At 36.6% G+C, this 13169-nt stretch overlaps 1 protein-coding gene across 2 annotated transcripts in view; it reads left to right on the forward strand.

The window, feature by feature from the left end:
* The first annotated feature begins 1517 nt into the window (after window positions 1–1517).
* LOC124128980 (protein kibra-like) overlaps window positions 1518–13169 on the forward strand; it is a 250613-nt gene continuing 238961 nt past the window's right edge. For both annotated transcript variants that reach the window (XM_048387530.1, XM_048387531.1), the window contains exon 1: window positions 1518–1921. The gene's annotated coding sequence lies outside the window, so the exon portion shown is untranslated. The remainder of the gene's footprint in view (window positions 1922–13169) is intronic.

The raw sequence follows: 13169 nt of genomic DNA on the forward strand, positions 1-13169 counted from the left end.
ATTAATCTTTGGTTGGGGAAATACAGCAATACATCAATTTATAGGGTTATGGGTTATTGTAGATTCATAATAAAATATTTATACATATATGTGTATATATAGTCCACTTCATTAAATTAGATAAAATATTACTTGCATAGTTAAATTTTTCCCACCTTGGTGTTCAATGCAGCCATCAAGAAGTGTTAAATGTGTATGAATTGCACTAGTATACTATTCTACTCTTAATTTAGTAGCTCATCATCTGTTGTACCTAATTACTATATCATGGAATTGAGATCACTGTGTACACAGGCCTACAGATTGATGCACAAAGTTGAACGGTCTTTCCCTCGTTTCCTAGTACAGATGCAATTTTCCTTAGCTCGTGACTTTTGCCTGTCCCTGCCTGGCCTAAAATAAGGAAATTATGCCCAGAAACAGCCGCATTTATGATTGAGTCGCTTGGTCGTGTCGCCATTGTTTTCGCATGTTTTAGTGAGTAACATTAGGAGGGAGTAGCACTTCCGGGCGTCTCGGTGTTCGTAACGACAACATTGAACTTCCACATTAATTATAAGTCAAGGAAAAATAAATGTAGCAATAGTTTGAGATTTAACATGAAGTTAAAACACTTTTGTTTTAACCTAGCTTTTGTAAAAAAAAATTATTAACACGGAAATGACTGAAATAGCGGTTGCAGCATAGAGGGGTAGAAAATTGTTCGGTTTTCGATCAGCGGAGGTGTCCTCCCTTCTCTTTTTTTAATGTATTCAGTACAGTCAGTATAGTATGGCTATCCGTGGCCCTGTGGGTCCCATGTATATTTGAAAGAAATCGTAAGAATTTTTTTTAAATGTTATTATTGTTTCAAGTATTTATGTTTATGTTATTGACGACATATCAGTCCCATTATGACTACAGGCAGTCTCCTGGTGTCCCAGGCTCATCACTATCTGTGATTTAGTCGAATGAAGCTGTGATGAAGTCAACGGTAACGGACTACGCACCATGCAATAAACTAACTCAGACCTTTCATAAACAACTAAACTAGCACTATGATGCTCCGTGGAGAATTCGTCTCCAAAACCATATGCTTGTCCTACGAGGCGATTGATCTGGTGGTCAGACTTATTGTTTAGCGCCCCATTCAGCAATATGACGACCGTCTTTAAATAATCAAGTCTGAACCAGACAATCCAGTGATTGATCTTATGAGCAACTGTCTTCGCCCTCGACAGTTCTATCCCAGAATCCCACCCTTCCAAATAAAGGACTGTTGATTGTTATCATGTCTTGAAAAAAATATTTTGAACGACTTATTAAAATAATCTATAATTACTTTTTGGAGAATAAACTACTTTCCAAATATGTATCAGGATCCATGCCAAGCAATTGTACTACATATCAACTGATTGAAATTTATAATCATATTTGTAATTAGGATCATAAATAATTGTGTATAATATCCTGTGATATTCAACCAAGTCAGTGCGCCTGGCCTCTTTAAGGCAAGCATGTAAGACCTATATTAATAACCTATTCGCATTTTAGGAGCGCCACCTACAATGGCGACAGTGCAGACGTGTAGAAAAACGCTGATGATGAAAAAAGTGCATGTGAATCTCAATAGCGGCATGGAGGATGGTGTGTGTAGCGGCATGGAGGATGGTGTGTGTGGTGGACTAATTAAGTGACTTTTTCAAGCTGCAATCGTCGTGTCTTTACTACTTTTAGTGCACTGCAGTGGTGAGCCTATCCCGGGCATAACACCCGTCAAGCATACTGCACCTGGTAAAGGGGGATTATCGATATGTGTATTCTATGGGATGTACTGTGTCTTTTTCTATGCGGAAGATATTTTTTGCTGAAGCATGTTTACTAGGATTATGATATATTTACCTCCAAAGAGGATCGGAAAATGGACTAGACAATAAAGAAGGTAAATTATTTGAACTGTTACATGAATATCATGAATGTAAATTCATCTTGTTTGCTGACGTAACGCCCGCATGGGTCAATTAATGATGACACAGAATATGTACCATCTGATGATGATGACCTCGGCAGTATCGATGGTATCCCACCTGAAATATTTAAAGAATCATGTAATGGCATAATGCCATATTTATTAATACGTACTTATGTAGAGATATTTTCCACAGGCTTGGAAAATGGGCTTATTGACACTTCTCGCAAGAACGTTCTTTAACCCTCTTGGTGCCACGGGACCATATATGGTCCCTCACTTTTCACAAGGGACCAAGGGACCATATATGGTCCCGAGAAAATGAGTGCGCAAAGAAAAATATATAGCCATCATCACCCCAATCATCTTAGCTTTAACATCGTGCAACTCATAGTTTATACAATGCTACGGATTGGGAAATATGGCGAGATTGGTAAAGTGGCTACCGCTCTTCTCGGCCTTTCTCGGCCATGTTTGAACAACAAGCGAATGACTGCGAATTTTTATTATGCACCCATGTCATAAACACGTAAATATTTTCAGACAAAATCCTTGTTCATATGAAATAATATGACCTGAGTGGTCAGAAAGACATATTTTGTCCCAACTGTATACTTATTCACGTACATTATACATTTAACACTACTTAAATCGAAGTTATTCATATTTTCGTAATTTTCTCTTTCACTTAATCTAGATATTTTTATACCTGTACCGTAAAACAATAATGTTGCCTTTTTTCACCCGTACTGTGCAAGTTATCGTTTCCTTGTATTAAATATAGCCTACTCGAGATCTGCCCTTCTTGAGCTTTCAAATTCAAGTATTAAAATTGTCCAATTACATCTCGTTTATAGCTTTTTATAAGTTAGATTTAAACCATTAACAACACATCATGACACACTAAGTATCAATGAGCGGTCTGTGTGATTGCACAACGAAGCAATGACATATGGCGCCCGAGTTGCGAGTGATCGAAAATAGGTTTGTTGAATAGATTTGCTGCCCATGAAAACGTTTCAACGATTTTATTTGAAACTACATGTATTCTTACTCTTGGATGGTATTACGTTAGTAATCTTGTTAATTATTAAAAATTACTAATGATGTCCGATATTGAGCGATGCCAATTTGAGTAATTTTAGGGCTGTTTAGCGATCTTTCACATTTTGTCCTTTGAAAACGTACGATGTCAATTACCCCGAAGTTGTTTTTACCACTAATAAAAGAGCACGATCACTGAAACATATATGGACGTTACCGGGATTTCTTCAAGATATACATTCCAAACTGTCATACGTATTGTGACATACAATGTTTATGTTTTTGAAACCGCGACGTCACCACAGTGCGGCACTGAGCGGTATGCAGGCTTACTGACGTCCAGGCACCACGAGGGTTAAGCAAGGAACTGACCTAAAATATTATCGGGGTATCACCCTCTTTCATATTATGGGGAAATCCTCACATCAGTAGTGGATACAAGACTCACTCTTTGGTTTGAACTTCAAACGTGCATATTAGAATCATAGTTTGGTACATAATATATGTGTTCTTCGTACAATTATTTAAGAGAAAGAGGAGGTAAATGTTACTGTTTGTTTATTGATTTTAAGAAAGCTTTTGATATGTTTCTTAAGACAAAATTACGGTATTTAGTGGTGATACAAATCATCCTTGGAAATGTATTTAATGTACCTAAATATATGTATGACAACGTTAAAGCTTCTGTGAAGCTCAGCTCTCCGCATTTTACAGATTTGTTTGATACCTCATGCGGTGTTAGACAAAGATGTATGCTTTCAAAGGTTACTGGTTTTTTTATGTACACAGTAAATTCTACGAAGAGTGATGAAACTCATGGTATCTTCAATGATTATGATATTGATGAAATATTTATTTTTTTATTTGCTGATGATGTGTAAATATGTTCTGATCCTGCAAAAAGAATAACTAGTATAGAAGGATGCGGCTATAAATGTGGACTAACAGTAAACATTAATAAGAGTAAAGTTATGGTATTTAAAAAATGGAGGACCTCTATCACAACATGATATGGTTATTAATAGTGCACAAATTGAAATGGTGTCATATTTTATAAATATCTTGGTATATGAATTTCATGAAATATCCAGACGCAAACGTTGATACATATTTTAAAATCTTTGATTTTAAAGTTTTACCTATTTTGCTATATGATGCGAAAATTTACAGAAGTACGAAAAAGGATTGGAATAATACATACTAAATATTGTAAATAAACTTTGAAAATAGGATACAGATCTTCGAATTCTGCTGTATTAGGTGATCTGGGAAGATCAAGAATGTATGAACATGGTGTTGTGAGAGTAATTAAGTATTGGAGTAAGCTATTAAAAATGCCTTGAGGCAAATTATTCTATAATTTCATGTTGTGTACATATGACGAATTACGTTATAAAATTGGGTTTCATTTGTGAGATATACATTGCTCAGCTATGGATTTGGTAATGTATGGTTGATGCAATATGTCGGAGACTGTGATGCTTTTACTTATACATTTAAACAAAGAACACGAGATTTGTTTGTGCAAGAATGGTCAGATTGTATACCTAATTCACCAAGCCTAGAATTCTCTACAAATCTTTTGTACAGCCTGACAAATATCGTTCTTCAATTAAGACTGTAAATTTAAAAAGAGCTCTAACAAAATATAGCTGCTGTTTAAACGATTATAATGTCAAGCTTATATCAAGTTAAGGTAAAAATATTTCCCCTGTATGATTATGAATATCCTACCATGCACAAGTTTGTATCGTTACTCTCAATATGTGACGACAACATTTTATTCCCGCAAGCCAACTTTATCTTGAAAAATTGTGTAAATTTAGAAATTCCAAAATCAACACAAATTGAAGCCCTATATATAATGTGCCAAATATTATTCAGTCATCTGTACTATTGACCTCATGGCCAGACCAAACGAAATAAATTATGTTCTATTCTGTATTCTAACCCGGATCTTCACGGGTATCACACCTAAATGATTTGTTACGTCACAATAGATCAGTTGCTTCAAATTTTAACTTACGCAACACACATTATATAAATTTTAACTAACACAACACACATTATATAACTGCCAGAACAAGTACGTTTCAAACGTCATTGATATAGATTTCTAAAAACAGTGGAATTCTCAAAACAAAAATGTTAAATAATAGTACTTCTATAGCTGAATTTAAAACAAAAAATAATCCATATGTAATAAGACATCCGTACTATTTCAGTAATGTAAAACGCGAAATAATCTTTTGCGTTTCACCAAGCGAAAATGCGTTTTCTTGATTATACTTTAATAAGACAATCCCTGTTTATAAGCATTATAAAAGTGGAAACAAACATATATTTTATTTTATTTTATGTTACAAGAATTATGTATCAGTAGCTTCTTCTCTAATTTTCCATGTTACCTGTATATTAAATACATGTTGGTTACGATACAAAAAATCCTGTTTTATTTTTACTATTGGTTGGGGACCAATTTTAACTCGCAATACTCATGGTACGACCAGCATGGATTGCAGGGGACCATTTCTATCCCTGATTCCCCACGGTCTGCCCGGAATAGGTTGATGGGGCCTACTCTAACCCGGAATATACATGTACACGGGGTTGACCTGTAACACAAGCGCGAAACAAGCTCTGAGGTCTCACAGCCATATCAAATCCGTGTTTCTTGTGAGGCCCACATGTGCATTTATGGGTAAAATTATATGAGATAGAGCTCCTTGCATTCAATATTAGAAACACCCATATATCCATCTTTTGTGTCAATCATGACATTCTTATATCACAGTTTTATGTTTTTAAAACACAAACAGCCAGTAGCCACACAGCATGGTTTGGGAACACAGTGCACTGCGCTAAATCTGCGAGTAAACCTGCTTGTATCTCGCACAGCATTGCGTTTATGGACACAGTCCTAATGACTACTGCATGAGTATCAGTGCATTTTATTTTATGTAGTCTGTCTGCTACTCTATCTTTCATCACACTCATTCATGCACTGTATGCATACGCACCTAGCTCATTGGATATAAATACCCTTTATTTACTCGTTTATTCAGTGGTAAAGTGGTGTTCTACCTCTACACGTTTTATTTATAAACCTGAAAATACCTTATCTGGTATATCGTTCATATTGTGAAAAGACAAATTGAATCTGATTCAGATTACCCACTCAATAGCACACCTGTCGGTACCCTTGTCTGGATAAAATGTTTCCTGGTTTCAGTTATGACTGATTTGAGTGCGTACAGAGCATCGATAGAATTGCATTATAACAAATGTGATTCAACTCACCTAAGAAAGAATGCCACGTTAATAACCTGTCATCCACTGCCGACGCTTGTTATTCCATGAATGTTATGAACACTTTTATTTATCCATTAGCTGTAGTCTTGTGCAAATGTATCCCTGTTTAGCACAGTTTTACACTGAGTCCAATATTGTACCAATCCCCCTCTTACTTCTCATTACTGGATTGGATGTGGAGCAAACTCCTGGTCGTGTTTCTGTGAAGTAAATATAGAAATATTTCACCTAAATGTAAGAAGTCTACGATATAAACTACCTCGCAAATCTCTGTAAATGATATTGTATGTTTTACAGACACCCCTTGCTAATTCTGTAAACACATGATCTGAAATATGACCTTTAGATTAATATTCATACAACTATGAAAATATGTTTCGAGGTTTTCTTGCCACTGAAGTGAATATTTTTTAGCGCATCGTATAGACGATCTAACATTCATGTGTTATATGGGGATCAACTAGAACATTCTCTTTGAAACTTAACTAGATCAGTCACCTTATGTTGTTCTACTCGCTGAGCATCAGAAGAGCTGAGTCTACTACTTCATCGCTTGCCTAAGCTCGCCACAGCCTGATACTCCGCACTTCTGCCATGTTCTACAAGATAATCACAGCCAAAGTAACAGAAGCTGTTTTACAATTGCAATATAAACAAAGTCATTATTTGGGACAAATGGCTCTTTCAGTTTGTTTAATTCAGAATAATTGCAGATAAATTAACCTAATTAGTGCACTGCTTTTAGACAGTTTTACATAACTAATGCGTAATATTTAGAATTCCTTTTTAGATTCAGAATTAGATTAACCTCAGGCATCGGAAGTGGGTCAAAATAATGAATCACAGCTGATGGCACATTTCTCAACAGTCCGCTTATCAGTGTATTTCACAACCACGTTTCATATGATGTACAGTAGTACGGTAGTCAAGGCAACAATCACGGCAACAAATACGTGTCACTGGTTACCTATTAAAAGTCATGACTTATGTGGAAAACATTGACACTGTCAACATCACTGTATAATAATAAGAAAAGGGAGAACTATTCCAAAGTGACGTTCAGTGAGTGACCAGGCTTTGAAAACCAAGTAGAAGTGGCCTTATTCATAGTAAACTTGTTCGGAAAGAAAGGAGACCAGGAAATATGTATCCTAAAGTAATGCAAGAATTGATAGAAAAATTCCAGTAAGAGAAACAATGAACAAAGAACATACAACATGTACCCCTTTCAACTTACATTAGGTTAGGCAGTTGAAAGACATTGCGAGACAACTTAATTTACGACCTGATGCAAAGGATGAGATTATCTAGGTAATCATTGCTTAAATAAGACAGCGTACGTTTGGAGTGATTTATGATCGTCTAAAAACATCACGAACGCTGTCTAACAATGTGTTTGACCTAGATAAGGTAGTTCCAGTACCAGATATCAAGAATCAGGAGATAGATTGACTTTGTGCTGATGCCTAAGATGTGAGTTTGAACTCGATGGCGCAAGTTATGCATATAGCACTTATCAATTTCATTCTTCTGAGGTTAACTGTAAACTGACAGATTAAAGGTCTACAAATAATATACTTAATATATTGTCCACTACAGGTAAAATGCTAATGAGAATCAAGCTTATACCCCTAGAAAAGACAGGTCAATATGTGGTAAAGGATAAATTTTAACCTATGCAGGTGGAAAGGAAGAAAGGTTCCCATGCAATCGAAATCTCGCGTTATACCAAGCCAGGCATGCTTACCGGTCTTGACAAACCTTATTACGAGAAAGGCTGTCCTGAGTCAGTTGTAGTGTATGGTCTTTATCCCTTTCGGGAACTAAATGTAGATGAACATAGTGTGCTAGGTTATCTTGGTATTATTCTGATTAATATGCTTCAGCGTGTTAATCCTAATGAAGTTCATAGAGTGGCAACTCACTCAACTATATTTGTACCCCGAAGCATTACACAAGAGTGTAAAATGCCAGCATATGCAAATGTGTGTACTTATCTATTTGATATCAATATCCATCATCGCGAAACTTATAAATCATGTACTTGTGGTAGACTACCAAAATGGGGACAATGGCGTGTCAAGTGACAGGTGAAAATGACAGGAGACAGGTGAAAATTCCACATAACTGGTTAATAGATCAGATTATTACACCGAAACCACAGAAGATTCCAAAGCAAAGAATGAGGACTTGAAAGTTTTGAAGATACACATGCGACTAAAGTCAGCTAAAGTAAAATATCAAGAGATAACATAGGCTTAACCTAGTTGTATTACATGGAATAACTTTGTACCCCAATGGCATCTAAATCAGCTTATCCTTACTGGAAGACAGAACGCACATGACACAGCACAAGACCTACTTAAAGCTCATCACAAAACATGATTCCCAGATATACCAATACCATTTCTCTACAAAACCCGAAGAGAGTAGGAAACAAAACATCAAGGTGACAATACCTGTCACGCAATACCAAGAAGATTTTGCAGTAAATGATATTGTTCACACAACCCTCCGGTAGCAGACATAGCAATGAAAACTGATGACTCAATGTTGACTCCATCCTTCAACCACTGCATTGCGTGTTATATAGAAATGTTATGGAGCTACCAGTTGTCAGATACAAAGCAGTTTAGTGTAGATCTATCTATAGATTAATTTTTAGTAATTCACCACGTACAAACCCTCGACGTGGACCACTATGAAGATAATACAGCACTGGTTCACTAGGCTCCGTAAATGATCACGATATTTCTAAAACTTTCAAAGACCAGATCGGTAGCCCTACGACGACCACCTTCGAATTCATCAGCCTCATAAGGATAATGAACCTGTATATCAAATGGTAACTTTTCCTCCTTCATACAGAGAGTCAATTCTTTATTTCAGTATAAAGGCCATAGGCCCACGTACAAATACTCATTGAAATATACAGTATGAGGCAGATGACAGAGGGTATTAAGTGACAGTATTTCGGATTGCAAGTGCTTCCAGTATATACTTAACACAATTAGTTACAATACTAATGCGGTTACAAGATAATAGTGTATTATATTCAAATAAAGTAGGATTGGAAGAGTAATAAATAGGTAAATACTTATTTCTTAAATATCTGTAACATGGGCAGACAAGCATAAAATGAAACTCATCTTCAATTTCCTGTAAATTACAAAATCTGCACTGCCTATTACAGTACTCTATACCGCATCTTCTACCTAAATTTACCATCAATGTGGAGTCCACAGAGTGGTCCACTATATGTATTGGTAAATGTAACTGCTTTGGACCTGATAGCATAGCATGTTTCCTTCTTATCAACCGAGGCACTTCATCATCCCACGCCGTTACAACTGCTGGTAATCTAATCACCCATGATCTCTTATCTGCTATCACCATCCCCTGAGCATACTGATGACCAAATGAGCGTTCTGCAAGTGTATAATTACATCGTTCTACTATGACTTGTGACCTATGATTACCAGCATCACCTCGTCTTATTTCTACATTATGTTTCACAATACGTTGTGACACTGAGCTCATAAACTGACGACCAGGATCAGCTTGTAATAGTTTTGGTAAAGCTCACAACTCACTGTGCTTAAAACATGTCCAATAAATGGATCTTCATTGAGATCTCGAACTAGCTTTGGCTGATGTTCTGGTGGAATAGGCGGGAGCCTACCAGCTGTAGCTGTGTGTAGTTATAGAGCAGCTGTACCTATTGTTTTAGTTATTGCAACTGCTTGTCGAGACTAATTTCATGCATATAGGTTTTTTTTAATTTCTTTGTTAGACATCTTATTCATTTTTCATTGGTATAAGTTGTCCCTAAGTACTGAGTGCCTTTCCCCCAGCCGCCAAGTCTTTCTTTATGTTGTTCTACTTATGGCTTTGTACGTTTATCTACTACAGGTTCTGTAGTGGGTTGATCTAGTTTGGATTCATCTGAAAGTCTTTTCAAGAAATTCATCACATTCCATCTTTTTGATGTAATACACTTTCATATAAAAGTCTAAAATACACAAATATGAAATATCCTAAACAATTGAAATTATAAACTGTTGTAAAGAATGAGTATTTGCCACCATATTTTTGCAAAGCAATTGTTTAAGGAAATATTTCCTACATTTAGCTGAGAAGCTGCTACATTTTGCTAAGTAGCTGCTTGGTCAGGTTTTAATATTTGTTTTGAGGGCTTAGTTCTTGCCAACAGTTTTCGAACTTGATCTCGCCGACTCTTGGCATGAATGACATCTGATTTCACGATGACACTCTTTAAATGAATCTCGGTCCTTGCAATTAAACAGAGCAATCCATCGAGTCTGCTCTCTCAGATCTTTCGGGACTGAGTATTTTTGAGAATAAGTACCCAAACACTGTGGTCTTTATGTCGACCAGAGAATGCTAAATAAGACAAAATGTATTTCTGTTCGGTAAGGGCTTTACTCGCACTGCTGTTATCTTGAATGAATAGGGTTGGTTCTCCTTTGAATTTGTCATGGCACACTCGTAAACAGTGTGTAGCGTTGAGGATTCTTACAAAAGTTTGCACATCGGTTTTTCGATTCATACCTCAATGAACCGAGAAAAATACACAGTCAATGCTTATAATTAAATTCGACAACGAAAACGAACCGGAACAAATATTTCCGGGAGAAGGCGGATGTTTCAAATGACATGGTCAGTTGCCGCCAGATTCGAACATTAGTTCCCTGAGAACGGGAAAACACAGTTGGAAAAATGGCAGTTAGAAATAAACCCGAATACATGAAAGTTGTGGAACCGAGGCGAGCGAGCCTGCACGTTGGCTGTCTCATTCCTTCTCGGCTTTCGATCTAAAAGGTAGTTTGGACAATGAATATGCATGAATTTCGCTAAATCAGAATGCAGGAATTTCAATGAACACAAGGAAAATTTCATTATTTTATCATGAAACATGTCCATCACTTTAAAGTGAAAACAAACACATAATATATTTATGTTCATGTAACAAGAATTATGTATCAGTGGCTTCTTCTCTATTTTATCATGTTTTCAATGTTACTAGTATATTTAAAAAAAGATCTTAGTATTATTTTTTTCTATTGGTTGGGGACCAGTTTTAACTCGCAATACTCATGGTACGACCAGCATAGATTGCAGTGAACCCATAGGCTACAAGGGGGCCGATTCTAACACGGATTCTACACGTGGTTGACAAGTGTATCAAGCACAAAACAAACTCGAGATCTCACAGCCAAATCAAATTAGTTTAACTTGTGAGACCCACATGGTGCATCTATTTTTAAAATTATATATGAGATCGAGCTCTTTGCATTCAATATTAGATACCCATCTATATCCATCTTTTGTATCAATCATGACATTCTTCTACCACAGTTTTAGTGTTGACAACAACACAAACAGTCAGCGTCCAACTATGGTTTGGTAACACAGTGCACTGCGCTTGAGTAAATCTGCTCGTTGTCTCGCTTATAATTGCGTTAATGGGCATATTTAGTCAAAAAGAGTAATATGTGTTTATCACGGCACTTCATTTCATTTAGTCTTTCTGCCACTGTATATTTAATCTCAGACACTCGTGTACTATATGCACGCGCATCTAGCTCATTGCATGTAAATATCCAAATGACAAAATATTTCCTCTATTAAAACAGGTATTCAGTCCGATCTTCTGATGTTTGGGTCATTAAACATGGTGCAAGGTCGTTTGATAACTTTTGAAGTCATGTTTGAAGTCTTTTGATTATAAAGTGTGTTATGAAGCCATAACCAAATTAACCTCGTTTCAAAGAGATCAAGCACTTGTTATGCTACATAATGCTAATTTTTGCAAGTTCACCATGGCAATGAAATTGATAAGAACCCATTAAATGTCAGTAAATGGCATTACATTTAACGATCGGTTTACGAGATGTTGAAAATGTATTCAAATGTATTTCTGACAGAAATTAAATTTTAAAACATGGACATATTTCAACAAAGCTTTCGAATATGTTTTCGTAGTACAAACTGCATCACACAATTGCAACTGATATTATGATTGACCTTCAGGCTCCTATTTGAAGGTCGTATGCTTGAGTTCATGTAGAACGCCCTGCTTGGTACTGACGTACCACATGATGCAGGACCTAACAACCTCTTCACAATGAACGCAATAGCTACAGTCGAACTCTTATAACGTTGGGCGACACGGTGGCCCAGTCGTCAAAGGCGCCGCAATTCGCTGTTCAGAGTTGCGTCCCTTGGTCACACCAGAAAGCTCAAAGCACAATCTCATTAAAATCAGATCTTAGTTCTCGCTGGCGCTTAACAAAGATCTGAGGACATCCCATCAAGGGTCACGTCAGGCCGACCTTTCGCGAACTCTGACCGACCAATGGAATTACTGACAAGAAGTCGACATTAGCCAATCAGAAGGCAGCTTTCTCGCGCTGTACGGCACTAATTTCAAATTGGCGACTACGCCTCGAAAAATATTTAGGCAAATTCTCGCTTAAAAAATTGAAACCTGAACAAAAGAACATTCTCGAATGGCTAATATATGGTCTAGATTATATAGATTCAGTCGTTAAGCCAGTAATTATCTTTCGGAATACTCTGTTTAAAAGTTTTTGAGGATGCATGATGAGAAATCACATTCCGACTGTCACTTTCATGATCTGGTAAGCGACGCTCTGATTGGTCGGATGAAAGGTCGTTCTGACGTGACCCCTAATGGGATGTCCTCAGATCTTTGTTTAGCGGTAGCGAGAACTGAGGTCTGATTTTAATGAGATTGCTCAAAGCATGATCGTGGAATTAAGCGGTGATATAACAGAAACACTGTTCAAGCAGCCTTAAACCCAACTCACTCACTTATAAC

This window comes from Haliotis rufescens, unplaced genomic scaffold, assembly GCF_023055435.1.
Source record: "Haliotis rufescens isolate VD_foot unplaced genomic scaffold, xgHalRufe1.0.p SCAF_7, whole genome shotgun sequence".
NCBI lineage: Eukaryota > Metazoa > Mollusca > Gastropoda > Lepetellida > Haliotidae > Haliotis > Haliotis rufescens.